The 27,878-nt window shown below is 41.4% G+C and overlaps 1 protein-coding gene across 1 annotated transcript in view; it reads right to left on the bottom strand.

Annotated features, from left to right (window-relative positions):
* LOC138214678 (CMP-N-acetylneuraminate-beta-galactosamide-alpha-2,3-sialyltransferase 1-like) overlaps window positions 1–13,642 on the bottom strand; it is a 76,022-nt gene extending 62,380 nt beyond the window's left edge. The window contains exon 1 of the mRNA XM_069176447.1: window positions 13,278–13,642. The gene's annotated coding sequence lies outside the window, so the exon portion shown is untranslated. The remainder of the gene's footprint in view (window positions 1–13,277) is intronic.
* Between the last annotated feature and the right edge of the window lie 14,236 nt (window positions 13,643–27,878).

The raw sequence follows: 27,878 nt of genomic DNA on the forward strand, positions 1-27,878 counted from the left end.
ACAACGTTGACTATTGGTAGAAGACAAGATGAGAAACACAGTCTCTTGTCAAAGTCAGGTGTTTTCTTTATCCATCTATCAAACCAACACACTAGTCACAATTTACACACCCACAAGAAGTCGTGGTCAGGTGCCCGTAAATATACTGAGGGACGTTAGACAAAAATAAAATAAAATAAATAAATAACACCTCTTACTTGCTTGTTGAAAAGCTTTCAACCATATTACAGGGTTTTTATGAACAGCAAGCATTTGTCGTCATGGAGATGGGTGCACTGACATAAGAGCCCAGTTGTTATCGTGATTCAATAGAGAGCGGTTTTAGAGCTTTTAGGGACTCTATCCATTCATGAAGACCATGTGATGTGATCAAAATCTCTAGACAGAGCTAATAAGTGGACCTTGAGTTGGGACTGTCTGAAAAAACTGGTATTTGTTTTAAGCTGAAGAAAGAACCTGGTTCTGCATTTACTGTCAGTGTGGTAAGTGAAGTCTTATCTGTGTTTTGATTGTAGAGATTACGGTGACATTCCCATCAACAACAAAGAGTCAATAACAGAAAAGGAATTAATCAAATGTTGGGATTTCAAGATTTGAAGGCGGAGAAACACTTCAGGCGCAGAAGGTACTGACAGATAAGCCCACGTAGGCTTTTTTTTTTTTTTATCTACAATATTTATGCAAGTCAAACATGTCACCCTTTTGAGAGTCTATGTCAGCAGGAATACATGAGCGGCATACCTCCTCTGCATGCCAATGCAGGCCTGATTCCATCAATATCAATGTATTAATTGTCACACTTATTACTACATATCATAGAACGGTAACTCACCCTCGGGTCGTGTTTAAATGGGAAAACATCTTTCATGAGGGGGAGGTGAGAATATCGGAGCTGCGCAGTCAGGAAAAATCTGGACCGCCTGACTGACTGGTGATTATGATTTTGCCTTCTTCTATCACATTTATTCTGCTGGACAAAATATTAAGTCTCCGCAAAGTCGTTTGATGCACTCGGGAGGTAATGGGAGCAATACAATACGTTCATTCAAATTTTTCTCGACAGCAAACTGGGAAACTGTCGGTTGTGAACACAGGAGATTGCTCCCCACCACAGATAAGGAAAAACTCAATAATGGTGGTATTATCCTTTAAACTGATTACTAGCCCCTATGAGATGGATAGACCTAATCTGACAAAGAGATTGTGTGTGTTTACTTGGATGATGAGAAAGTTATATGTGGGATTCACATCTTTTTTTCCTGGATCCAACTGGGACGAAAAAACTTTTTTTTCCCCCTTAGGACTCTGGTCATTTGATTAACTGGAGGTGAGGATCTGTCCGTTTCATTTCCGTCACCCTGTGTTCTTTTTCCTGCGGCTCGGCTTTGACTCAGACATCTGTGACTTCACAGAAGATGTTAGCTTGTTTGATCAATGAAAATGAAAACTACACAGTTTCAAAGCCACACGGGCGCTCGTTTGTGCCTCCGATTGTAAGAAACAAGATGGAGTCTGTCCTGCTGTGAAGCCCAGTGGTTCAGTCTGGGACAATACTGAATAACAGGTAACACCAGCAGCAGCAAAGTCGTGTCTTCACTCACTTCAAGAGTTTAACAGTGAAATCCTGAGTTGTCCAACAAGCCTGTCTCACAATGACCTTTCTATATGACCAAATTGTTTTCCAATTATGTTTGAGTGCAACAGAAGGCAACAATTTCTTTGGATGAAGTTACTGCCTGCATCACAGTCAATGTGGACGTGGTCAGGGTGGATGTGCTTCTATCAGTGTTCAGGGTTAGGTAACAAAAGCACTTTCACGTAGGTCTCAATTGACCGTGGACTTTTTCTGTTTCAAGGTAGAGCACAATCTTTCCCTCAGTTTAACCTAAGAAATACTTTCAACATTTTAACAATACTCCAAATGGACATTATACTCTAAGATTATATATTTTAGTGGAAAAAAAGGTTGGCAGTGAACATTTTACTGATATGTTTAGAAACAACATAGTGCTATTTGTTGAAGTACCGGAGCACGCATGTGACGTGCGTGCATGTATATTTCTATCGCTTTAATAGATTCAACAGTATAATCCTGTTATATTCAACAGTTGTTCTGGATCACGCATCTAAAGTGTGATTGTCCAACTGCGGTTACATCACGTTCCTACAAATGTTTCACAATAAAAGCCTTTTTAAGCAATGAGGGGTTTCTATCTAATAAAACCCTGGGCTTTTAATTTGAAATCCTACAGGAAGTGTTGAGTTTGTATTACCACTTAATGCAGTAAGTGTTTATCATCACAAGGCTTTAAGTCGATGTTGTGAATCAATAAATATATTTTAAATATAACTTTGACCATTCCATTTGTTTTTATTGGCTCTCTTGCGTGACATAGCTACGCTTTGGATCGTTAAAACACTTGAAACATGTATATAAATTTAAACTGGATCAAGAAAACTGGAAAAAAAAAATGTCCTTACTTGAAGAAAAAACACCCCTACACCCCTTCTTGTGACTTGCCAGATAGATTAATTATTGTTTACTCATTATGTTGACCAAAGACATAATTACTACATTTTCCAATCAGTTATTCAACAGATTGTTTTAACTCTTCATTAAATATTAGTCCAGTGAAAGAGTACTGATTTAGCTGGACTAACACGTACATGTTGGCATTCAGGTGTGTATCTGTGAGTGTGTGTGTGTTTGTGTGTGGGGTGTCACTGGGAGCCCATGATCAGACATATGCCCCAGGGACTTCTAAATGTCTCATCCAGCTGTGTATACAGCGTCAATGAGTTTTGATAGAAATCCTTTTTCCACATACTAATTAATTGCTATCACTTTTACCTGTACTAATGGAATTGGTGCTGTTGAAACGTAAAGTATCCTGAATTTATCAAAACTACAAGCAAAGAGAAAGTGTTAAGGAGCTCTTCAGAAAACAACATGAACATACGTACAGCCTACTTACTTATAAATACAGGAAGTTTGATAAATAAAGGAACAGGCTGCACTACTTCCTGAGCATCACCCTCAGAATTACATTACTGCACTGCAGCCTCTTTGGTATTAAATAATTTCATTAACATACCGGAAATGTTTTTATTTACATTGCCTAATATCCCATGATACTCCCCAATTTACACTGTAATTTGCTGGCAGTGACATAAAAGCAATACTAGCAGTCCTAAATACTCTATTTAAAACTATGACCTCACACATTTTTAATATATTTATTTTAAACAGCCCGAGATTAAAAGAAGGTAATTATTACAAGTTTCCCGTTAATTCAGCCACAATATAAAGTGTAATCAGTGACTGGAGGTAAAAGCGCAGCAGGATCTCACCGAGATCAGGACGTTCCTCTGAGATGAATGACTGTGCAGAAAGGAAAAGCACACCAGGAAGGCAAAGAGGCCGGCAGCGATATTAACAACTGCAGAATGCATTGTGTGCTGGAAGCACGCTCCATGTAGACAGCAGCTCATTTGCATGTTTGCAAGGTTTCTGGGCTGTGCGGTCATGTGGCGAGGCAGACACTACTTTCCCCTAAAAATAACATCCAGTTCATCTTAATTATGCAGGAAGATGCACCCTGTTTCTCCAAATGGAAGAAACTGGAGTTTTAACTTGTTGGTTTTAATTCTGAAAGATTTCACGGCATGGAAGCCAATGTTGGCCTCGCCTAAAGAACGCTACTTGTAAGCAAATAAAAACAGTATTATTTTTTTACGCTTATGTCTAATGGCAACACCTGCATACATACACAGCTGCAGGTAATCAGGGCTGATAAGAGAAAACTATTTGAGATCTAATAAATATTTTCCTAAATAGTTTTTCGAGAAAAACAGACAAACCTGGCTCACATTTATCAAAAGATATTAAGTAAAGTTATTTTTTTTATACAAATTGTTTTCTAATTTAGTTTATTTTTATACTACATTATTTATGACCAAAGTGCTGCACAACATTAGAAAGAATAAAAACAGATTAAGCCAATAAAACCAAATTAACGACAAATTAAAATAATTACAAACAATATCAAGCCAAAACAACACTGGGAGGTATTCATGAGCAGTTATTAATTTTGTCCAAGTAACATTAAAATTGTCTAATATGGAAATGCCATCGAGAACAAATATGCTTACAAAAGAGATTTGAACTCTGGTTGTGAAGTTGACGACCTGATGGAGGAGGAAGGCTGTTTTGGACAGATTTGGAGTTGCCACTGGGAAAACATGGTAAATGCCAGTGTGGATTTAGGAACCATTAAAAGCTGCTGGCTCAATGACATCGGGTAGAGGATTGGAGCAGGGCTGCTTCGTTTTAAGCACTTATAAACAAACATTGAAATTTTAAAATTAATCCTTCCTGAAGAGGCAGCCAATGTAAGATGCCAAGAGAGGTGAAATACACTCACACTTACACATACAAGTCAGGAGCTGTAACCAGGATATTAGCGCCTGGCCCATTCCAACATACAGAAAACTGTAACAGTCCAGCCTGAAGGTAATGACAGCACCAGTGACCTTTTCAAGGTCTTTAAGAGAAAGGAAGAGATTGACCCGAGTTAAAATGCTCTGATGAAAGAATCTGGCTTTGACAACACATTTAATCTGAAGGTCTAATTTAAAAGAGGAATCAAAAATAGCATCCATGGTCTTCAAAGAAGGTTTATAGGATGGTGCAACAGAACTGAGACAAGATGAAGTATAATCAAATGAAACAAGTACTGGTGGGCGAGATGGATTGAGCACCAAAGTCTGTTTTACTTTCACTGAAACTCAGAACATTCATTCAACATCAGCCAAGTGACTTAGCAAAGAAGAGGCAGTGTCAGGTTTCAGTAGTTGAGTATTATTGGTATTAAACTGATACACAATATTGTATGTTTTAAAAGTAGGCCCAAAGACACAGTGTATATGATGAAAATAGAATGGGACCCAAACTGGAACCTTGAGGTACCCCACAGATCAGAGAAGACACTCCTCTAACAAAAACACAGAGGTTTTGCATGTTTTCCACATGGGACACATGTGATTACATGTATGACACATATTTACCACATGTTGCAACATGTGATAATATTTGGAAAATATGTGGAGGGTTTTCACATGTCCATGGGCTTTGCACATTACAATGTGAACATTTTCCAAAACCACGTTTCCATTGGACAAAATACATGTTTCACGTGCACAATCACATGTGATCAAATGAGGTTTTGCACATGTGAAATTCATGGGGTTTTTCTTCAAGGGTCAGCTCGTCTATTACCTTAATGTTAAGGAAAAGCGTCTATCAGTCAGATGAGATTTGAACCAGGTTAGTTTAGCAGCATGGAAACCGACGCATTGCTCAAGACAGATAAAAATGTCATGGTCCACTGTAAATCGAATTGGTGGTAGAAAGGGAACATAATAATATGACGCTAACAAAAGCTTTAATACAGCTGACAGCTCTGAACCTTAGCCACCTCCGTTACCTTCACAGCTCTGCTTCTTGGTGGTCTCGATTCCACTTGAAATGTGATGAACCTAAAGACATATGATGTGCTCATAGCAACATTCTGGCCGTCTTGAAAATACACTTATTTGCCTTCTGGCAGAGAGTTGGATGAAAAATCAATATTAATCCCATACGTATCCATTAAGGACATCAGCTGGCTAGCTATGCTTGAATAAAGGCTGGGAAAAGATGGGCACATCTCGACTGGTTCTTTCCAAAGGTAACAAAAACCTCCAACCAGCACCTGTAAATTTCAGTATTCAACACATTACACCTCATTTGTTAAAACAAAAAAAAGGTGTAAAATCCCAAGTGTAAAACTGGTAGGTTACTGAGATCTTTTCCAGACAAGACAATTCCTTTGTTGTTTTACCTTCTTGCAAAATTAAGATTAATTACAGATGGGTGTACTTACAGGCAACAGTCGTCATTATAGCAGTGAAATCAACAGTTGCCATTTCAAATTTCCATTTGCTATAGTTTGCAGAGACACATTTGGCTTGTTAATTAAGTCCCAACTAAAACTGTGACAACTGGACTCATTCAAATCCAGGTTTTGCTATACATACAATGAACTCTCTTCCCTGAAGAAACAGTGTTCACTACTCTACGAAAAAATTAAGAAATGCACACGTCAGAGACACCAATCACTATAAATAGTTCTGCAGTGCTGCAAAGAGATGCTGAGTGACTGTGCCTGGTTCAGTGTGTCTTCACTGGACATTATAATGCTCCATAATGACCCCTGGGAAAGTCATGGAAAAGTAACTGAATAAATGAGAGGGCGAATAAATTATTACACAAAGAGGTACTCATAGAATAGACTCAACATACATTGCTGAATAACTGGAGGGAAGCAAACACCAGTCAACAGTAACCAATCTTTAAAAATAAATGACACCATGTTCTTCTTTGAGAGCTGCATCACGCCACGAGGCTGCACGCCGACTCTGGTCAGGGAAGAGGGGACGATGAATGGCTCCAAATACCAAGATATATATGTATTTTTTGGGGACAAATCTGCTGCCCCCTGAAACAAAAAAACGCTGCTCATATAAAAGAAAAATTTCATCTTTTAACCTGACAACAAACCAAAGCTCACAGCCAAGACAGAAGAATGGTCTCCATCCCGGACCTTTACATTCGTACTGAGGATTGATTTCAAAGAGGAGGAGTGCATAGAGAAACTCCTTCAAGCCTAAAGAGAAAAAAAGAGAAAATGATTCCTATTCACTTACTCGATGGTAGAAACTTATCCAAACAGGTCACGGGTGGTAGCAAAGTAAAAAGTGGAGGGTGCACACTATTACATAACTGTGTAGTTTTCCAACCCCGTTTTTGAATACATTGTCAGAAATGAGGCGCTTCTCAATTTTTACCTTTTGCTCGTTACTTCAGCATATCCAAATGGAAATGGAAAAATCAAGTTTGATTTAATAGGTTTTCATTTCAGCCCTTCAAGGCAGTAAGAGCTGGAAAATTAGAAAGAGCCTGTACTCTTCTGATATCCATGGTATAGCCACGCAGAAGCCAGCCAGATGTACGTCCAATAGTCATTACTGAATGGAATTGAAGACAGTAATTATTCATAACCATTACAGAAGCCAGCTAGCATGTGTGTAGCGCTCTGATGAAGACCTGCGCCCAGTCTGATGTGTTTCAAGGACTTTCTTTGTCAAGAAATAATAACCAACTCCTCTTTGCAAAGGAACAGGGTTCAGAAAAATAAAAGTTACACAGTTATAGGGCTGTTATGAGCAGTTTGAAGCGATGATAAACTCTCAATCACTGCCCCAAAGTGAAGGAGTATTTAGGCTTCATAAGGAGGTGTATCTTTTAGAATTTCACGCAAAAATACTAATCGACAATTACTCGTAACTATTCGACTATTATTCAACTATTAATACCCCCCCCACTCACCTACTTACGTACACACACACACACACACACACACACACACACACACACACACACACACACACACACACACACACACACACACACACACACACAGAGAGAGAGAGACTTGCACTGTAAACTTATGCTCAACAAATGCTTTCCAACTTCTAAAACCGTTGCCTTGGACAAACATGTCTTTACTTTCATCTTTCAGATGAGGGTTGTTATTTGCGCCACATGTCAACATCAAAGTCACTTCATCCGGACATTGATTATTGATCATTAGATTTACCGTCTGCCCCGTGCTTCACTCTAATGTCTGTGCAGAACTGTGGTACACTGATGATCTGCTAGCTTTACCTGCAGAGTTTGACTGCACCTTATCTTCATTTACTTTTTAAAGGAGTTCCACGCCAAACTTTTTGTTGGCTGTAGACGTCTTTGCAGGTTTCTGCTGCAAACACTAATGGTGCTTTGTAGCTGCTGGTTTCTAACAAACTTGCAAAATCGTATAAAGGCTATAGTTCCACTGGCTGCGTCATGTTCTGGCTCCGACGCTGCCATGAGAGCTGATGGCTGCCATTCTCCATAATGCTTGTGATTCCAACAGACCTGCAGCGGCAATGCGTGTCAGCAGCGTCCAAAACTTAGTCAAGCTGTACAGAGCAGATCGGTCAGGCAGGAAGTCCGACAGGAAAGCATAGAACATTCGGTAAATTTTCAAAATAAAACACTCTGGATCACATCTCTTTCAAGTAGGTATTTTAAGTAGGACATTCTCCTGCTGCTGCAGACTGAATGGGAAATAGTTACGAAATAATTATGAAGATGAAATGTTTTTCTTTACCTCCAAAGCCCAGCAAACAATATGAACTTTGTCTGTAAACAACAGCAAAAGTAGGAAATATCAATAAACACAAACGTAGTCTACTGCTGCCAAAACCTCTGGCTTTAAGTACAGAGTTAGTTAGTCTTTATAACAAAGTACGCTAACGTTATCGTAGCTCCCATTCTACACTGAGCTCACAGATATGAAGTTGATCTTTATTTTCTCAATTCACGCCAAAGAAATAAGCAGGTTTAAATGTCTAAAATTTGTCTTCCATTTTCTCCCAAAACTGCAAAGTTAAAATATATTCATCAACACCTCGCTCTGATAATATACATATTTTCTTGGCATAGCTTCAAGGTCTCGTTTCCACTCCACTAGTCCGGTTTGTATTAAAATAAGCTGCTCATTATCAAATTTGGCTTCTCTCAGGTTTCCTAACTGCTCTGGCAGTTAAGCAAAGATGAGTATTTACATTTCTCCCGCTCATTATTCCTGAAATGACCTCCAGAGCCAAATGAAGCTCCGCTCTGCAACTGTGTGGATCCAGTCAAGGAGAAGTCCTTCTCACCGAGCACTGCTGCTGTTTTTCATAGTATGTTTAATTAATGAACTCATATTAATGATGGCTGCAGTGGAGCATTATGGGCAGTAATGATTTTACTGTCAGTAATTATGGCAGTGATAGGCCAGTTTATTATGATTAGTCTGCAGAAGGCAGAGTTTTGCTATTTTTTTTATTTAATTCATCATTGCCTGTCTCTTTTTTTTAGTTTTACTTTTTTTATTTGCCACTTAGTTATTGCTTATTGTTGTTGGAAATTCTTTATTTTCTCTCGTGCTGTACTGTGAATATACAGTGTATGCAGAATACTGACATCATAGGACACATGCTGCTAAAGCTCTGGGCCCAAACACAACCATTCCTGGAAAAATAAGGAGAACAAATCACACACATCCACATCTTCCTCTGTTCCGCTGTACAACGTTAACACACTCTGCCCAAGGCTGCTGACACAACACACTCACTGAGTATGTTTATAGCACTCCTCTCCGCTCTATCCTTCAAGACATACCACATTGTTTTCTACGTCTTCCCATTGTGATCAAAGAACAATGAGACGACACATTTGGGAATTAGCGTGAACTTTAGACACCGGTGCGGCAAGACAAAACAAAGCCATTGACTTTGCAGTGCGAAAAAAGACAAAAGTCTTTTGTTCATCTGGAGCACAGCGATGGAAGGCACATTTATATCAGAGGTTCGGTTTGTGTGGTGCACAGGTCACACCTTTCTGTCCTTTTTAAAGGACAACACATTATGATTCCCCTGGTCCTGGACCAGTTACGCAAGATTTATGAGGGTCATGGGTGAATTTTCTCTCACAGCGGGGACACAACACGACTCTCAATCACTTGTGCGGGAATCTCACACTCTTCAGCTCACTGCGCGACTTCCTGGTGTGAGTTTCCAATTTGTCGTGAGAAGCAGCTGCGCTATCTCTTGATTAAATCGCTGCCTTTTCACCACACTTTTCCAGCTCAGTGTTGTAAAAAGACTTCATGCAGATTCTGATTTTAACTTCCTGCACAAACTGTAAAATAGACATCATTTTTTTTTACCCATACAATCCAGATAAACAAACCTGCCCAGGCTGTGTGGTGTGTTGATGTGCTGCCACCTTGGAAATCTGAAACAAAGAGGTGCGATTTGTGACGACGTGTGTATCCGAAGATTAAAGTAATTTCTCTCAACCTTTTTGTGTTCTTTTTCTTTCAAGGCTTGTTTAGCAACGTAGCATGAAATAACCATTTTCTGCTGTTTTTGAAGCTCCACCATTTTAGCATTGTCCGGCATGTTGCCGCATGGGCACACTTCCACCATGTTTTCCTTCTCTCTTTCCGACCTCTCTGTCTCTCTTCAGTCTCCGCTGTCTGTCTTCTTTTAGGAGGCCGTAGCCACATAATGCCACGGCCGCCGGCTTTGCTGCAAGCACCTGGTGAGTTAAAAGCTAGGCCAGGTGGTAGACAGCTTTGACTGCCAATTAGAGCGGTGACCATGTGAGAGCAGCCCGAGATAACTCCTAATTAACAATGGACCTCCAAGGCATAACAATTAGCCTTTCCTTCAAATAAACCCACCAAAAACAATGCACGTCAAGCCCACTGACAAAATAATTTTTGCCCTTTCAGCTGACAAATGAATCCCTGCTGAAGACAAGCAAGCAACTGCAGAAAAGCTGCACTAATAATGAGCTACGCCTCATGGATGTATCCTGCACTGTGCATATGGTATAGGTGAGTCTCTATTGAGAAAGGAAGGCATCTTTCCTGACAAGGTCGTAGATGCTGCAGGCCTGTCAACATGGCGGTAGGGAGAATAAAAGGTGGAGAGGATGCTTTACATTGATGATGACACTGAAGGAGAGACTCTCAGGCTAACTGATCGGGACATCGAGGGGACAATTTGCCGGCGAATTGCTCAGGTTAATGACGAAAGTCAAGGACGGCGCACGTGTCCATCCAAATCAAGAAAGAACCTCCGGACAGAGGATGTTGGGATATGGAGATGTATAGTTATGCAGCCGGGAAACAACATCTGCCGCACAGTACAGGACGGTTTTACATAATGCATCAGCTGTGTGGATTCCCCCCTCACCCCCCCCCCCCCCCAATGCCCCCTCGCTCCTCCAAAAGGCATCTGCCAATAAGCATTATCAAACAAGCAGCCGCAGATAAGAGCCGCTCCGTAATTTGACAAGCCTAATTGCGGGACTGATGTGTAGCCTCGACGTCAGCTGATTGCGCCGGGGAAAAGATTACGACGGCAATCACAGGATGGCTTGCTTTGTCACCGAGGCAGCTGTGTTTAAATTGTCATTTTGTAATCATCCGTGATAACCTCCCGAGTGGGGAGCGTGAGATGCCGTTCCGTCGGCGCCCTGCGTACAGGAAAGGCCATGCATTCTCCCACATGTGCCCCAAGTATAAGAAGTCTGCTCATGCTTAAGGGGAGGGAAATGGGAGACGCGGGGAGGGGATTGGTGCTGAGGTGTTTCTTGGAAAACAGCCAGGACTGTTAAGTGGAAACAGAGGGCAAATCAAAAAGCCAGTGAGAAGTCCAAGGGGAGTACTTCGAAGGAAAAAGACAGTGTGTGACAGAGCCGAGAGGCCGAACAAAAGACACTAACTATTAGTGAAATATACTTGTATGCTGTGGACGCTTGCAGATCACCGTCCCCGGGGGACTGGAACCATTTTTCCTTGCGCTGCTGCAGTCTTGGTCCCAGACCTTGTTGTAAAGCCGCATACTTAAAGGGTCTGATTGGGTCTGCGGTGAGCCACGGGAATTCCTCCTGTCTGGAGAGAAGAGTCTGAATGCCGGAGCTGAATAACTGATCACAGTAAAGCCCGCGCTGACTTAACTCAAGCCCTTCATGCCATAGCAAGCTAAAGACTAGAGGAAATACCTCGCAGGAAGGATCTTAAAAGTGGAAGTTGGATCGTTATGGAGAAATTCACGCAAACTTCGAATGAGCTTTCGGGCGCCCTCGTGGAACGCCGTACATTTTCTGTCTGTTGGAGCTTTGAAGTGAAGGCAGCAGCACAAAGTGCGAGTGCGGTTTCATCAGACTATTCCTTGCAGCATAGCTTCATCTGGCTGGCAGCTGGTGAGAGTTGCCATGATTCACAGTGACTCATTGCTTCTGCCGTGCACCATTGTTAAAGAGGAGTCCCACAAAGGACTTTTGGGGTTCAGAGGAATCACACTCTTTTAAATTAAAATGTACGTACCAATGAGACAGCGTGCACTGAAGAACACATTATCAGGATAACACATTCCTCTTAGGATAACACACATTCCTCTTAAAATAACTCCCCTATCTTATACAGTGTAACAAATGGCAATAGCTTATGGCCACTACATTTTCCAGTTGTAATTGGGTTCCTTGATAATGGATGCCACCAAAGCACCCCATCTCCATTTCTGCCACCCTCCCCTTCTAAATACTGCAGCGCGGTCCCCCAAGGTCACGCCATCCAATCTGATTGAAGGCATGATGGGGAACAGGCTCAGCTAATGCTTATTATTTATAATGGCGAGGGGAGGTTTCAGTGGAAAATTAACCAGCATGCAGCGGACTCCTTTATTACTAAATGAGGTGACAGCTCATATAAAATACACAACAGAGGGGAATCATTACAAAACTCATAGCCCATAAAAGCAGGAGTTTACCAACACTGAGATATTGCAGACAAGGAAACCAGAGTGATTCATGTTTACAACAAAATGAAAGGCATTTCTGTCAAGAGGAAATTGTTGTTTTACTTAATGAGGCTGCTTCCAGGACACCAGACTGTGTGCAGCGCGGAGATATCTCCCTCCTGCACGTCTGCTGTGTATTCAACAGTTGCTCGAGCTCCGGTCCAGTGCTGCATACAGTGGATGGTGTAGTTTTTTTTTATTTTTTTGGAAGTCAGACAGATAAGCACTGCATGAGTTAGCCAGCACCCCCCCCCCCCCCCCCCCGGCACGCACGCACACACACACACACACACACACACACACACACACACACACACACCAACTCCCCCCCCACACACACCCTTCCAAAGAATCTAAAGCCAAGAAATCCAAAGCAGTCTTCAAAGAGAAGTTGCTTTTTCTCAACATGACTCTACTACAGTACAAAAAAATGGAGAGATACACACAAGCATGCTCATATTGAGAAATAAACAGCACTGGCATGAATTCTGAAGTATAAACACTAATAACCATGAACATAAATACACAAGGCTGACTTAAACAAAGGCAAAAAAAAATAAAAATCACAAGATAACAAATTAAGGCATCAAAGTCTTATTTTTGCAGCAGAAAGTTACAGTGCAACACCTGGTCAGCGCCACTTTAAGACTTTAAGGCTGCACGCGCGCTGCTCACTTCAAAGCACTGAGATTAAGAGTCATGATTAGACCATCAGGTGAAACTAGTGCATTGTATGGACTTAAATAAAACAGCGTTTGTGTTGCGACTCTCACCTAAAGCGAAGTGAAGTCCCGGTGTGTGCGCGCGGTGAGGCGGCAGCAGCGGCAGCTCCACGGAGAGCGAAGAGGCGAGCAGAGGAGCCGAGCCACAGTTTGAAGGGTCCAAATTAAGGGGAGGGGGGGGGGGGTGGAAAACAAGATCCTAACTGGCAACCTCGCACCGCTGCCTGCTTGAATATGAAACCACCGGGAGGAGGAAGGAGGAGGTTTGGTTTTGCGCTCCTGCAACAAGCACATCCATGCGTTCTTTCTTCTTTTTTTTCTTTTCTCTTTTGTCCGCGAAGGAGGATGGCTGGGAACAGTTTCCTTGCGTACAGGCTGCTGTTACTCGCTCCCAGGCAATGAGAGGCATGCATGTTAATTCCTGAGCGCTGACCATGAGGGGCACAACACCGCTACGCCCCTCAGCATCCTCTCACACGCACACACGCGTGCGCGCATACACACACAGCAGATTTTTTTGGGGGGGTTTTTTTGTTCTTTTTTTTTTTTGCGCGCCTGACCAGGACCTACATCTTAATGCTGCAGGAATGAGCAATAAGCTCCTATACAGTAATTTATCTCATCCATCTGTGGAACCACTTTAATATCTTTCATGTTTTTCTTTTATTGTAATTGTGCTGGGATTATATTATTAAACACATATTGGGTATAAGTGTCAAGCTTTGATTGACAATATCTAATATCCTGCAATTATATTTCTATTGTATCCTGAAGGGGAACAAAAACTTGTGTTTGATTGATCCATCAGATGTCTATCTTTAAATTAAAGTCTTTCTAAATTTGTACACCGGCTCACTACAGCTGGTTTAAAAAGAAAAGTGCTGCTGCCTAATAGGATAATGGAGGTGACTGTTAGCTTAACTGCACCGAGTCTAAGCAGGGTGAACTCACCCAGGCTAAAGCTCACTTAGCTGTAATAGCCCGAGGCTTGCGGAGACCTGTCGGTCAGATTTATGCCCCCGGCCAGGTGACTGCTTACCCTTACACCCCGAGGCCACTGAAAAGCATTTACAGCGCCGTTGCCCCACAGCAATGAGGGGTTTCATTAAAATGTCTGTAACTGATGATTTCTGTCGGCCTTCATTTTAAGAGAAATAAAATGTATTTCCAAAGCCTCTGAATCGCTGAAATATAAACTCTTTTGTTTCCTACAAATTGAGTGTAATGATAAAAAAATATGTAAAAGGAAGTACATGGTTTGCTTAAACGAGGCTATCGTCTCTCAGCTTTCCTTTTTGCCTGCCCTTCTGCAGCATGGCCTGGGGTCTGGGACCCCAGAGGCCCCTGGAAAGCTGCTGTTTGCATCCAAATAAGTCAGTTCATTTCATCAAACATTTCCCTCTCTGGTTTTCAGATTTGCATGCTTTGGCATGGCTCAACAGATGGGTGGGCACTGGGCTGGATGGGAACTTGACAGGCCAGCTGAACATACACGGTGGAATGACGGCTGCTGGCAGGGAGTGTGTGTAGAGGGCTGGTGGGAACGGAGTGTGTGAGGAGAGTGGGGAGGTGCAGACAACATGGTTAAACTGGAAGCAGGGCAGTCGGAATAAAGCTTCATTTACAGGGAAGTGCTGTAAAATCGAGGTTTTTTTGTGTGCTTTTGGCAGCATCTGTGGCTGATGATGAAGCTGGTGTCAGTTGTTGCCATGGTGTTTTGCAACACACTGGGTCATGATATTGTGTTTTAAATATTAAAGGCACTCCAAATTGGCCCTTGTGTGTGTTTCAATTCCTGTATTTCTGAAATAAATCAAATAAAAATAGGGACTCCAGCTTTCTGGAGTTTTTAGGACACCACAAAGCTTGACTACAATTTAAGTCACTATTGTACAGTATCAACTGGCAAGTGACAGCTCGCTAAGCTCCTTCCATTTGTCACGCCTCATACAGCACACATGCCATTAAAAGTGAAAACTGACAAAAGCAGGCTTCTCACTTCTAACTGGTCACAATTTCTCTGGCTGGAATGAGAACTGTTTCTAGCAGGAGAAAGACTAAGGGCACTTCCACATTAAGTGCGATTAATCTCTTCCATGCCCGAGTACATTTGCCCTACGCCCAACTCCCCCTCCAGGCCAGCGTTCATGTCACATTGATGGTCCGTTCCCAAGTATACCTAAATCATCATCCACATAACACTTAGAAAAAATGTGAGCTAAATCAAATAAATATAGTTCCTACAGCTAACTTCACAATGTATATCTTCACGATGCAGCTGCTTTTGTTTTGAATGCAGACAAGGAGACACTCTGACCTGTCTTCAAACCTCATCTATCATGCAAGGAGCATCGAGATCTGAACGCATACGCAGATTTCTGAGGACACAGGCGATGCAGACAATTGCTTTTTTATATTTGAACAACACTGGAGTAATGCTGATGCTGTATTGTCATCATTGGTAGGGTTCCTGATTTACAGTTAGCTTTTACACTTGATGCGTACTGCACCCGAGTACACCTGATCTAGACCCATGTCAGCCTTTTCCCAGCAGACCTGCAGACGGATCTTCATACAAAGCATTGGATATGCAACATTCACACTTACCAAACATACTGGACTTTGAGTTTAAATGCACCCATGTACGATACAGAACAATACATGTAAAAGCACCATAAGTACTTTTGCAGGGCCTGTATATGCTGTAAACTTTACGCTTGGTTGTTTCCCTTACTTATCTCTAACCCCAAGTCTAACCCTAACCCTATCCCTCCCACAACAACCAGGCCCAACAAGGGCATTTCCCTACTTCTCAAGCGGATTGTTTTCTGCTGTGGCTAGATAGCTAACGAGGCTAACGTTAGCTCCATAAGTTGGTGAAAAAACACTGGTACTGGCTGCCTTTCTAATGTTGTCCATCATAATGATATACAGCTGAGTTGTTTTAAAATGAGAATCTTTTAAAAGGGATTTTAAATGTGCTGTAGAAACTACATGCCAAATCTATAGCCAATGTCAAATGTAAGAATAGATTCTTATTTAACCCTCACAAAAAAATGACAGTGTTTGAAGGTTGAACGTACACACGGAAGTGACCATATTTGGACGAGCTGGGGGCGACCGAACGGGGGATCTGACTCCATCTTATTGGAAACCTGGCGATACTACGTCCCTCCCACCAGTAGCCGTAACCTGACTGCACCACAGGCCTGTCAATCAAACAGACACGTTCCCCAAAAACTCCACTTTTGAAGCTTATTTTCTAGTTAATGACAGGATTATTTTCAGATATATCACCACAAAACTATTAAGGAGTTATTTTGGCGAGCAACACCGAAATAACTTTTGGAGAAATTGTATTGAATTTATGAGACTAGTTGAATGGGAGTCTATGGAGCCGAGGCTTTTTGGAGCAAATTTTTAGTGGCACTCGGTGATAATACAGATTAAGGCACATCCACATCGGCCTCATTTTTCTGACCTGGAATATACGTCCACTTTTATATGCAGTACATTTCCTCTGTTTATTATGGGAAGGCAAAAAAATCTCCACCTGCCAAACTCATTAAAAATGTAATCGTACTTTCTACACTGGACACTGACTTTTCAGAGGGGGGGTTTAAAGAACTGAAACTTTTTGTAGGCCAAAACTCAGGCAAACCTGCTCTGAAGGCTATTTTTCCAAAGGTTTTGGGGAATTAGATTGACTGTTTCACTCTTCGATTGACACCCTCGGCTGATCTACTTTTCACTGGTGTGCCTTTGTCCCCAGGTCATGAAATTTTAATGTAGGGAATAATGTTAGCTCGTAATTATAAAAAAAAAGGAGGATGGGGGCAAGATTGGATTTGTGCACTTTCTGCAGCGCTGCCAATGTTACTCTGAAGGCACTGCTACAGGCCAATCAATATCGTGACCATTAACAATTCCCCTCAAATACTAGCATGGAGTTGTTTAATTAACAATGAATGATAGATAGAGTTTTTTTGGTCACAAACTTTGTTGGGATTTTTACCTTCAAATGAACTTTATTTTCTTTTACATCAATCATTGGAAGGGTGTTTGCCAGAGAATAAGTAGTGTGCAGTCAGCATTTTATTTTGTCATTAAAAATCATAGATCAGAAGCCAGGACAATATTTTTTTTCCTCTCATCCCAAGTCAGTAATACAGTCCAAAGTATCTCAAGAAGGACATCAAATCTGCAGTGTATTCGTACGGCAGTGAGCCCAGTGTACGGACACCTTGTGTGCTGGATATGAATTATTATACATGCAGGAAAACGTTATAGGGTATTGAATTAATTTTATCTTCCCTGCGATTTTTCCATGTCTGAACTTGGTATGGTGTCTGGCAGGTTAAATAAAGCAGAAGTTAATTCTAATACGTTCAATCCTCACACTGTATTCTGGTCTGTTTTCACTATGAGAGAAACATAGCAGATGGAAAATATTTATTTCCACTGACATAACATGAAATATAAAAATATGCTCTATATTATATACCACATGGAAGAGAATAATGAAAGACTCCCAAGAATGTGTTTATTTTTCTGTTTTTTTTAACACAGTGCGATGCATGCTGGGCTTCAGCTGCAGTGTCTGTACGCCAAATAGCAATATCTCCCAGCATGAGGCATACAGCCCTCTGGCAATATCCTTCTCACAGAGAGCCAAGGTCACTTGGCTAACTACAGTATCTCATCTCACAATGCAAAAGGATTACCAGTTTCTTTGGCTATACTCTCCGGTGGGCAAGCTTCCTGACATTATCCCTCTTCTTCAACAGACCCTCCATCATCAAGTGCTGTTGAGAGCTTGTGCCCTTTGTCATTCAGTGCAGGAAACGTGTTGCATTTATCCCCACTGTTTTCCAGATACCCACCTAATTACACCTGTGGAAAAATGGACCTTTTGTGCATTTTGGCTCTTTTCCAAGGAATACTCTTTCACCTCCTCCCACTCGTCCCTGTTTTCTTTCACCTCTCCAACAGTGGGCATTCAACTGTAAGGTACTGAATTTATATTTATTGCTTCCTCCAATAGTTTATGCTCAAGAGTCTCAGTCAAATAACATCATCAGTCTTGGAGATGGGATGATAAAAACGGTCTCTAAGGAGAGAAATGCAACCTTTTTTCCAGAGATGATCGGTTAAGTCATGACAGCGCCACATTACATCAGTAAGAAAAAAACTTTCCAATTCAGCTGCAAACTACTCAAGATTTGTGGATATGGTAACAAATGAATTAGAGTTTGTGTCATGTAATTAATTGCATTATTGGCATGTTGCTGTTTTGTGGCTCTGCAGCCATGGGCAATTAGGATTAAACGATGTGAGATATGGAGAATTGAGTGCTGCGGCCCTGAATGCCACCTCTACCAATTCAACAGCAGCTCCACATGAGAGTGAGGACCCCAGGAGTATTTTACAGAACGGAATATCAAATTACTGCTGCCAGGAGAAAAACTATCTCTCCGTTGGGAGATGCTGTTATTTCAAATCTTTGTCCAATTATATTATGCTTGCAGGGGCAGCGTGTGCATGCGTGTGTGTGTGTGTGTGTGTGTGTGTGTGTGTGTGTGTGTGTGTGTGTGTGTGTGTGTGTGTGTGTGTGTGTGTGTGTGTGTGTGTGTGTGTGTGTGTGTGCGCGTGTGTAAGACAGTTTGATTGAGCAGGCTTGAGAGGAAGACGCTATGTAGTGGGGATATAATCAAAAGTAGTAATCGTTTGCAGTCGGTTGAAATAGTTGGAGAAGGGCACGGTTTCTAAGACGAGACAAGAAGCAAGGTCTCCGAGGAGGAGGTGGTGCTGGAATCTGTTTTTGTTGATAGAAAGTAATAATCAAAAGACTCATGAGCTCCAGGGGTGAAAACAAAAAATGTAGCCCGTGGAGTCCATTTGACACAGCAGTGGTGTCTTGGTGTCGTCTTGTGAAAAGTTGATTCGGCAATGCCCTCCCTTTTAATCTGGGAGTATAGTTTTTGCTCCTGGAGTCCTCTGTTGTCGATCGGTGAAAGTGCCTCAGCGTTGGTTCACAGCGTGGGCCTAAGATGGATTATTGACATTGGGTGACACTTGCCATGTCGTGGCCTCTCTCAGTCCACATTGGTGCAGCATGGTTGTTTAATATAGCAGAGAGCAAGGTTCATGGAAACTTTGCAGAGTCTTCTGTTCAAATAGAGCGAATTGAAAAAGTCCTCCCTTTGCAGCTTCACGAGTAGTTAGGCTAAAATGTGTTACAGTATTTGTTCTTCAGGTGGGAGCTAAAGTAAAAAGGGAGTCTGTTTTGACTGATGGTGGTGCTACAGAGTCCAAAGTGGAAAGGGCTGATCTCAGAGGAGCGTCTGATGCTCAACAGAGAGAAAAAAAACAAAGACAACAAGAAGAGGATGCAGCCATTCTCGGCTGTACGTAGGCACAGTGGAAACAACTTGTTAAGACAATCAAACACAGTATGGATAGACTCATATTTAGCAGGCATGATGCTTGCAAGGTCACCATCAGATGACGCTAATTAGCATGAAACACAAAGTAGGCCTACAGCTGAGGCTGATGGGAATGTCATTAGTTGTGCGGGGATTCGGCGCGATCAAAAAGTTCAGTGACTGTTCCTGTTGCACAGAAAGTTAGCGCAACCATTGAATGAGTATAACATGCCTTAAAGAACAATACCACTGAGGACCACTCGTGACTCGTTCCAAAAGACACCTCTGGCTTCATAGACTCCTATTCAAAAAGCACAAGTTTCTCTCTTTTCTCACAAGTTATTATTTTTTATTTTTAAGTTACTAAATTCCTTTAGTGTGGTCAGTGTTCCAGTGGTCCTTCTAAAATTATTCCATAGATAATTAGCTATTTAGCCTTAAAGAGCAGTATGATTGGGGACATGTCTGGTTTGATTGACATGCCCAGGGTGCAGTCAGGTTTCCGTTATAGGTGGGCAGACATGGTGTCCTCAGGTTCCCAGTCAGATTGTTCCTCCCCAACTCATCCATATATGGTCAATTCTGGCTCCAGAAAACCAAGATGGTGACGTCCAAATGTTGAACTCGAGGCCCCTAAATTGTAGTGAACAAACAAATGATGTCATGGCAGGTTCCTCTGAGCACAACACATTGATGCACATGGAATAAGGGGAAAGCTATAACTTTCATACATTTTCCAAGTCGCTTCCATCAGCACCCTGTGTTAGACGCGTTTTAGTGACCCCTCGGTGTGCTTGTGATTTCGCAATGGGCTTGAGCAAAGAACACACATCAAATTTTGTATAGAACTTGGGTAATTTGCAATGGAGACCCTTAAAATGTTTCAGGGAGTCGATGGCATGAAGCACTGAGCTGGGTGAGGTGTTTTCAGTGGCATTAGTGTTTGAAGAGGGGCAGAACTGTCCAAGACCAAAGAAAGGGTGTCTGGTCAGGCGTGCAGCCAAAGGGTTTTTCTTCGACAATCGCGGGGGTTGTGAACTGTGACTTCATCCCCCAGGGTCAGACGGTCAACACCAAGTTCTACTGTGACGTTCTCAGACGTCTGAGGGAAAACATTTGGTGCAAATGACCTGAACTGTGTTGCGATGGCACTTGAGTTCTACAACATGACAAAACGTCCACCAGTATTTTACCCACAACAACACAGTCGTCTCTCCCTGCCCACAGGATTTGATTTCCCACAACTTCTTTCAGTTAAATTTCGGGTTTCTACTTTCTACCGTATTTCAGGGCCCTCAGACTTTATCATGAATAATCGTAATTCACGCGTTTTGTACAAGCAGCAACCTCTGGGCCAAACAAATTAAGCTGGCGGAAGTGCTAAAAACTTCACTTGCTTGAATTGTCACTTGAGGCTGGCTACAAAAGCTTCCCATAGACCTCCATGTTAAAATGCAAAAAATTGACAGCAGAAAAAAACATGATTTCAGCCTGGTACAAAAGCGGTTTCGGTCACTATAGCTAATATACTGTGGTTAATGACAACTCCACAGAGGTTAATTTCTACAAATCTCACCTGTTTAAATGGTATCAGGGCTTAAAGTTAGACACAACTAAGGGCAGAGGCACTTTGAGTGACAATGTGTTCTAGAATCCAAAGTTAACATAAATAATTTCCAGGGTAAAATTAGGGATTGAGCTTCAGGGATGTCCAGTTTTTATTTTATCACAAACTGGCCGGCTGTTTTGCCACACTAACAAATAAATAGGAGCAGGAAATTCAGGCAACCGTGGTATGCGAGAGTGATAAACAAGCTTATGAAAACCCTGTGATTCACTAAAACAAGTCGTGTTTTGAAGTCACAGACAGTGTGATTGCCAATTACCGGATACCAGATTGTGTTTTTTGTGAAAAAGAATGTTTTTAAGATTGAAAAAGAGAAAAAACAAGCAAACATCAAGCTGTTTCCAGGGTCAGGAATGAAATTTGTTTCTCAATTTTAAACCGGCAGGGAGCGGTGTCAAATACAACGTATGGCATAAAACAGACAACAGCTCTGATCGCGCCGCATTGATTTTTATACTAAACTAGTATTTATTTTACAAGTACAAGGGTTTTAATAATGTTAGTTTGACTGACACTGATACAGGTGTTATTTAAAGTAACCTCCAAAAATGTGATAAAAACTAAATAAATAGAGATTCAAATTGTTTATGTAAAATGTTAAGATCAGTTTGGCTCATCAGAAATGCAATTTTTGTGGCTAAGGTTCAGTTGACTTATCATAAAAACCTGACCTGTGTACTTTAAGTGGAACATTTCAGCTGATGATGGCCTATGTCAAAAACAGGGGGCAACCAAAAAGATTATGATCTAGATTCTGTTAACAGCAACTGTATTTGTAGAGACTACAACCCAAAATTAAAGTAAGATTGCTGCATTTGTAGTTTGGGACTTACAATTTGGTGATGTGTATTTAAATCTCAGTCGGTATCTCCAGATTCACACCAGAAATAGAAAACACAATAATGAAATTCAGTGAATCTGGTCATGTTTGTCAGTAAACTGGGCCGAGAGATGCGAGAATATTTCCAAAACAAAGATTAAGCAAACTGACATTTGTTGATTATTCCCATTTTTTTTTTTAATGTTGGTGTCATTGTTTTCCGTTTTTGATCTTAGGTGATATGAACAATAAACATAGCATCATCTCATTAACACTGCTGCCTCCCTGGAAGTTCACCCAACTGTTATCTTGACAGAGTGTACACACACACACACACACACACACACACACACACACACACACACACACACACACACACACACACACACCTCCTACACCCCCATACCTGAGGATCAAAACAACTTTGTGGGGATTCTGGGACACATGTGCCCCCACACTCTCCCACCCCCTCCCCCTCTCCCCTCTTCCTCCTGGTTATTTTTTGTGTTTTCTTTCATTTTTTTCCCCTTCTTCTTCTTCCCCAGCCTGTTTTCTCTTCACACTCTCTTCTGAGCAGCAGGAGTGCAGCGGTGTTACCGAGGTACTAACAGGCACTTTTGCCAGATTGCTAAGAAACTTCAAAGTGTGTTTGACATGTCCACTTGGGAGACCCGCACCAGGAGCGAGAGTGTCTCATGCTGAGACCTTAGGATGGGCCTTAAAAGCACCGTGTGTATCTACACTATTAACATGGAATGGAGCTTCCACTTTGCCGAGTCCTACACAACTCCTTTGAATTAAATATATGTAATCTCTGTCACAGCCGCTCCAGCTATATACTGTAGGTTGCACTGCAGCGTGTGACTGATGAGGAGTGTTGAGACAAAAGTTTCACGGCCCACGTTTCAATTAAAGACTTCATTCTGGCATTTTGTTTGACATTTGACACACCAGGCACCTTTTTGTTCCGGCTGCCATGTTTGCGTCTGTCCTTTTCAATTTAAAGTGCCTTTCCTTTTGGGAGAGGCTGCAAGAGAGCGAGCTTTAATTTTTCCCGACAGCGAATGTTTTAAGGGGGGAATGCCTTCTCAGTATTTAATTTAGCACTTCTTCCACAGAACATGACGAGCCGGCGGAGAAAAAAAGCTTTCAATCCTCTCAGTGCACTTGAGATCTTTTCATTTCGTCATGATGCGCCAGGAGTTTTCTTGCCTTGTCTTTTTATCTTTGCGGCCCCCACACTGACTAGTCGCAACACTCAATTTACGACAATTCTCAAGTGGGCTTGAAAATATGAAAAGTGCAGCGAAACGGATTAAAAGAGAGGTAGCATGAATGAGTAATGAATTCACTAAACATGCAGATATTACTTGAGTAAAAATTTATTGAGACATCGTTCCTCGCATCAAAATTTTGTTCATACGCCATGAAAGGGGAAAAGATGAAGAAAGGGAAACATTGATGGGCTAATATCCTGAATTTTTCATGCCATTAATGATCCTGAGGGTGAGTTTATATGTCAAGGAAAATAGAGTTTTTATACCATGAAACTAGAGTAATCAGTGTTGTGGTGAGCTCGAAGATGGAACAAATTCAAACTGTTTGTTTTTTAAACTCTATTTCCTCATCAAATTAAACATTTACCCTTCACAATACGACGGAAATTTAAAAATATGTATTTAATTACATGATGACAGTTTGTGATTTTGACTTCCTCACCTTGTTTTGACCATTTTCACCACTCAGAATTACTGTTAGTGCCAATTCTCAAATTGTTAGTGAAGCGTGATATAAGGGTGTGGAGGATGGGGTGATGGATGGGCAAGTTGTATTTGTGACATTTATAAAGGACTCTGAAGTTTATGTGATATTACCGACCAACAAAAAGGTTTTCAGTCAGATCCAAATATGGTTACTTCTGGCTCCAAAAAAACCCCAAGATGGTGACGGCCAATATGCCAAACTCAAGATTTCAGAACAGCAGTTCACAATCCAATTGGTGATTGATTGTTTTGGCTAACGGGCCTTTATAGCCACTTGATGAATAAACATCTAACTATATTTTGGTTTCAACCAAATCCTGAAAAATATCCACTTATTTAGCAAAATGCTTCATTATATTCTGCAGCTGGTTGCACCGTTGTTCGTCCACACTTTGGTAGTGGGCAGACAATGTACAGAGCTCCTTTTTGCATTTGGGCAAAAGGTTGATGAAAACACTAAGAATGAACCAAAACAAAAAACCAGCGGACTTCAAAACCAAAACAATGTACTGAAAGACACTAAAACGCCACCAAGAGTTGAAGAGAACAGCAGTGTTATGGGGTCATTTTCGATGGGTTTATCTCCACAAGCAATACTTTCATATTCCATCTATTCATTTTATTCACTGTTGATATACATTTTTTTTATTAGTGGAACAGCGTTACTAATCCGTTAATCATCAAGCACAAATAAGATATTTTAAAATCTTAGCATTAAATCTTAAAAACAGTTTTAGCATCCAACAAAATCCAGGGTTTTAAAGAAAATTATGACATGCTTTTTCTGGCAAAGGGATTAAATGTCTCATATCACAATAGTCTTAAGAATTCATGTCTTATACATCACCCAACCCATCTGATGCTATCGGAGAGAACCGGTCAATGTGAAACACTATCCATCATGCGTACAAGTGAAGGCTGAGTGTCATAGTTTTACAAATGCTACATGTAAAAAATTAAATAAGCGAAGAGAAACACGGGGCTTTTATGAATGGGTTTTGTGAGCATGTCCCTGATAGCAGAGCAGTCCGGTTGAGCTCTTCTGTGCCTTATCTGCTAGTGATTATTATTCATGTTGAACCACAGACTCTGGACGACAAACACTTCAGTAAAAATGGTCAATACACAATTATGCCTGAAAAACAAGAAGGTTTTTAATAGCGGCATTACAGCATCGGCAGTCAATGGTCACCTTTTGTTTGGATATGAGGAAATGTCAAACATAAGTGTACTTTATCAGGATTCAAATCCTTCACTCACATGAAAACTGCATTTTTACTTTTGGTTTTGATATATGCAGTATTTTACTCAAAGCTTCACACTATTGTTGAAACATGCTGTTGAAGCTTTAAAATCGACCGAATGTTTGCAATCTGGAAAGGTTTCCAGCACCCGAACAGATTGAGATGTCCGAGTGAGGAAACATCATCTGTATGAAACTGTTGCAGGGTCGGTGAGGAACGCCTGCCTGCTCTCTGCTCACCTTCCTGCAGGATGAGATCTGCATAGAAGCTGATGATGTCCGCACCCTCTGTGTCTCATGCTGTCCTAATAGCATTACTGAGGGGATTGGACTCCCTGACGGCTGCGGGCCATAACGTGTTTGGGCCATTGTTAACACGATCACCTCAGTTAACAAGATTTGAAAATCCAGCTGGAGGAAATGCACAGGGTTAGTCATTATGTGAGGAGTTTACATAGAAATATTCTATGTTAGATATATATTTTTTATTAACCTTTGGATAACACTTAGAAATACCATGAACTGGTGACTGAGAACTGAGACTGAGACTGTAGCGCTATTTACAGGAGAAGGCTGGCAACGATTTTTCACATTCTTATCATAAAAACAACGAGGCAAACAATGAAGGCAGAAGGCAGTAACCAAAGCCTGATATTTCCCTCTGTGCCACAGAGCTGGAGCCTGGCAACGCCGGACTTTTGCTCTTAGCTTCAGTCTTCACTAAGGCCGGAGATATACTTGCTCTAAACTACGCGATTGTGTGCGCATGACTCGCGTATGCTGCGTCTGTATGGAGCGTTGGTTGTGCACGTCTTTAGAAATTAACACAACGTGTCTGCGAGATGCAATGTGCACATGCCCAGTAAGGGCGGTGTCGGGGCAGTATGGAGATGTGACAGGATCACAGACGTGCGAAACTAAATGGAAACACGTCCAATAACGTTATGTCCATCAACAGCGGGAAATGCTGAAAATACGGAGTGTGGACGGTGCCGACGGCGTGTTTTGTCAGCCAGTGATTTAGGAATCAGAAGAGTAGTGATCCCCTCGATTGTCGCCATGTTTATATCGGGCCAATCAGGACGTTCAAATGGTATCATCGTTTCTCTGGTGTGCGCTCTGGTGGAGTCTCCCAGTAACACGCAGAGTACAGAGGTAAGAATGTGAGCAATAATGTTGTAAACACAAATGTTGTAAACACAAATGCATGGTTCAAAAGCAAGTATATCTCCGGCCTTATTGTCTGGGAACCCGGTTCACATTAAGGTTTGCTCAGTCAATCTGAACAGCCGACCAATCAGCAACCAGTGAGGCTAAGTACAATAACATTGACGTAGTTCCAACAATGGCGTTCTTGGTAGAGTTTTGGCACACAACAGACAGTATATGGTGGTCAATGCCGATTGGTTAAAGGCTCCTCTGATAGTTTGAAAACCTGAGGTTGACACCCAGTAGAATCAAACAATCATCAATGCAGAGTGGCCAGAGCCATATATTCACGCAGTGAATTTCTTTCTGGTAATACCAGGCCAACAGAGCTCCATTGTTGTCAAAATACTTGTAAAACCATATCAACGAGCCACAATGTTGTGTTGACTGACATGTTGCTTCATTACCATGAGTACACACAGTGGAGTCCTGCTGCCACAGATACTTATTAGGGCAGTGACTGTGGGGGCCATTTTCATTTGTGAAAACAGAAATACATTTACACAATTTACTCCTGTTTGACTGTGAAGGTTATCAGTCATCCAGGTAGTGGTCAAATACGTTTTTATCCAAAGGTAACTGGACCTCTTGTAGTTTCTTGAAGACGTTTCGTTCTCATTCTTCCGTTCCGAAACTGACAAGAGGCGAAAGAGCTTCCAGAAACTTTTACTCCTGTTTGAGTATTTTACATCATGTTTAGCCACTAGGAGGCCTAAACAGCTGGTAATATCTGTCACAATCTGTCAAAATATAATATTTTTGCGGACCTGAATTTGAGTGAATTTGGTCATGCCACGAGTTTTCCACTAGTAGCTCAAAGAGGTTCACATTTGTGGTTTTACACAAATCCCTAACTTTTCATTTATTGAGCCAGTATAAGGCCAAAAGTTTAATTTTTCTAAATTTAGATTTATGACCTGCTAAACGAATGATATTTGACCTCGTTCGACTACACTGTACTTTGTGTTTAGGTGCTAAATTAGAAAATACTAGCATGCCAACATGCTATACTAGCATAGAAAGCATTGGTAATATTATACCTGTTAAACAAGAGCATACATTTATACGCTAAGCGCAACCTCAAAGACTTTTATAAGTACAAATTAATGAAGCAACTAAAGTTAATTCAGGTTTACATAAAATTTTCACATACAAGGTCCGTGACTTATGCCACAAACCACTCTTCTTACCTTCTTAACCAGACTTCAGTGTCTTTTGTCCTTCGTCTGATAACCCTCATTGATGCACATTTATCACATGACTTGCCTCCTTTTACATGGGTGTTTTTGACACGCATGCTAGGCACGACTAAGACATGCCGGTGTATTACACGCTTTGCCGTGATCCTGGGCTGGATAATATTATTTGATTAAATTTCTCACCTCAGTTGCTCCACTTAAGAGCTGCTTTCTTGCATGTTGCTAATTTTTTGTATCCTTTGCTTTATTACTCACCTTGGATGCGTCTTCTTGTAAACACAGCTACAGCACTACAGTAATTAGAGCAGGCTTTGGGAGGATTCAAGGCACTTCCTCCTCCGATACTTCCATCGTGGGCATGCCCAT

The sequence above is a fragment of the Embiotoca jacksoni genome, unplaced genomic scaffold, assembly GCF_022577435.1.
Source record: "Embiotoca jacksoni isolate LCO1_2020_lvr unplaced genomic scaffold, fEmbJac1.0.p SCAF_7, whole genome shotgun sequence".
Taxonomy (NCBI): Eukaryota; Metazoa; Chordata; class Actinopteri; family Embiotocidae; genus Embiotoca; species Embiotoca jacksoni.